The sequence below is a fragment of the Jaculus jaculus genome, chromosome 2, assembly GCF_020740685.1.
Source record: "Jaculus jaculus isolate mJacJac1 chromosome 2, mJacJac1.mat.Y.cur, whole genome shotgun sequence".
Lineage (NCBI taxonomy): Eukaryota > Metazoa > Chordata > Mammalia > Rodentia > Dipodidae > Jaculus > Jaculus jaculus.
The window spans coordinates 153,025,316-153,028,564 of NC_059103.1; positions in this window are offsets into that span (position 1 = coordinate 153,025,316).

Below are 3,249 nucleotides of genomic sequence, written 5' to 3' on the forward strand. Positions count from 1 at the left end.
ATGAATGCTAAGTACAACCTGCATCTGGAAAAATAACACATAGAATGAGTAAAGTTAGTTTTGCATTGTTGTAATCCACAAAGGGAAGTTCATGTGGTGAAATGACACTAATACATTAAACATCAAAGCAGAAAATCTGGTTTCTAGTAGCGAATTTGGTACTGCCAAGTCCAAATTTCACAATTTTGCATATAAATCATCTTGGGTTTTTTTTAAAATTTTTTATTTATGTATTTGAGAGCGACAGACACAGAGAGAAAGACAGATAGAGGGAGAGAGAGAGAATGGGCGCGCCAGGGCTTCTAGCCTCTGCAAACGAACTCCAGACGTGTGGGCCCCCTTGTTCATCTGGCTAACACGGGACCTGGGGAACCGAGCCTCGAACCAGGGTCCTTAGGCTTCACAGGCAAGCGCTTAACTGCTAAGCCATCTCTCCAGCCCATCTTGGGGTTTTTTGATCTACAAATTTTCTTTCATTACTTATGAAGAATTTCTTGGGGACTGGAGAGATGTCTAAATAGTTAAGCTTGAAAACCCCAATAATTGAGGCTCAATTCCCCAGAATCCATGTAAAGCCATATGAACAAACTGGCACACGCATCTGGTGTTCATTTGCAGGAGCTGGAGGCCCTGGCACACCCATTCTCTCTCTCTCTCTGTCTCTCGTATTTGCATCTCTCTCTGCTTGCAAATAAATACAAATATTTTTTAAAAAAGGAATTTCCTGTAAGGTCAAAGGGGACCGTCATCCTGGTCTACACCTTAAAAAGCAAACAAAAATGAACTCAACATGGCTCAGGGAAATTTTGTGGAAGAGTAGGTGGAAAGAATGTCAGAGCCATATGTTGGGTCATGATATGCAGAGACATTTATCTTACCCATAACTGGGGGATAACTCCACAATGCATGACCTGTATACCTCAACGTGGAGGGGCCAAGAGGAGGAGGTAGGTAATGGATAAGCCTGATAATGGTACCAAACTGACTGTATTTGTTGAATACAAAACTAATTAATAAAAAATAAATAAAATCCTTCTTATATCCTGCCAACAAAGAAACATGTAAAATATTTATTTGTATTTTATAAGCTTTAAGTTAAAATTTGTTTAAATTAAATATCAATATAATACCTTTACTAAATTGATAATATTAATAATACATAAAATTTATCACTTATTAAACCCATTGGAACTTCAAAGTATCATATTAAGATTATTGTGACTTGCATGTTCAAGTAGTTCTTATAAATATATATGACTCTTATTCTTAAAAATCTCCTATCCTTAAAAATGGGAAGAAAGGAAAACAGCCTTAGTTATTCTTATTGATACACAATAGAATAATTGAAGAAGAAATTCAGGAACTTTATTCCAGATTTTAACTTCACTTGAATTTACAATTCAAACTTAGTAGTTTGGCCAAACATTACTTTTACTTAATAAGAAAAAAATATATTTTATAATGCCTAGTTCTCCCAGAGAATTCCTTAATTTAAACCATGTTTGAATTTAAATGTGTTATTAAATCTCCAATGAGATGTGCTGGTCAAAATATATTGACAGATGTGCATGAGAACTGTAATAGGAAATATAATCTTGATCTTGTGGTAAATTATATTTATGTACTTTTATGATTTATTTAGTACTTTCTGGTTATAAGAAATAAACTGATCCTTGATGTCCCCAGGGGTGGGGGAATCAATACTAAAAAAAAAAAAAGCAAAAATATGATCTAATACTTTAAAATTATCCTTTTAATTTATATGTATGTATGTGTGTGTACATGTGAGTATACATGTTTGTGTATATGCACATGAAAGTATGTGTACAGATGAGCATTCACATGTGTCAGCATGAGCAAGTATGCATATGTCCGTGAAGGCCAGAGGACAACTGTTGCAGTCCGGTTCGCATTGCTGTTAGAAATCACCCAACCGAGAGTATCTTCTGGGAAAAAGAGATTTATTTTGGCTTACGGGCTCGAGGGGAAGCTTCATGATGGCAGGGGAAAACGATGGCATGAGCAGAGGGTGGACATCACCCCCTGGCCAACATAAGGTGGACTACAGCAACAGGAGGGTGTGCCAAACACTGGCATGGGGAAACTGGCTATAAAGCCCTTAAGCCCGCCCCCAACAATACACTCCCTCCAGGAGGCATTAATTCCCAAATCTACATCAGCTGGGAACTAAGCATTCAGAACACCTAAGTTTATGGGGGACACCTGAATCAAACCACCACATTAACCTTGGGAATCACTCTCAGGAATGTCATCCATGTTCTTTGTAACAGTGTCTCTCATTGGCCTACAATGGACTACTTAGGCCAGATTGTCTGTTTCTCAGCATTGGGATCATAGGCACATACCATCTTGCTTGGTATGTTTTATGTACTTACTATGGATCAAGCTCAGATCCTCAAGCTTGCAAGGCAAGAACATTTGACTGAGTGGTATAGCTCCAAACCTTATTAATTTATTAGTTAGTTAATTAAGCATGTTCATGCATGTGTGAGTTCAAGGGTGGGGAAACCAAATAACAACCTTGGGTATTGTTCCTTATGTGCAGATTACAGGTTTTGTTTTTTTTTTTTTTTTGAGACAGGATCTCTCACTTACCTGGAACTAGCTAATCAGACTACAAAGACTGCCCAGAGAATCTATGTTATCCTCCTATCTCTGCCTCCTCAGCCCTGATTACATGAGTTCTATGGTCAAAAGTACATTCTTTGCTAGTTAGGCAAGTACCTTATCAACTGAGTATCTCCTCATTATTTTGAGTTTTTAAGTTTTTCATTCACAAAATAAGTTGGCCAGTCTCAACAAAACACAAAAGCTTCTTTAATTTTACCGTGCTTTAAATTCTGCAGCCATTAACAGCTTTACTAAATGCCTATCCGATTATATCCTCTGGTGATTTTGGCCAGATTTATATAGCAGGAGAATTTGATTTTATATTTTTCATGCCCCATAGGACATTTGCATGACAATAAAGAAAATATTTGTAATTAAAGAATATTTTTCTTTTTATAATTAAATTGCAAGTCATCAGTTCCTCATAGAAGGACACATTATTAATCAGAAATTTAATAACTACATAGCAAATGTTTCAGACATACAAACTGGTTTTATTAATGAGAATTTGTTACTTGCCCTTAAATATATAATGTTGCCCATTAGGACACCTCTGCTGTTGTGTGTGCTGCTCCTGCTTGGCAGAGGGCCTGGCCTTGTGCTCTTATCTGCCTACGG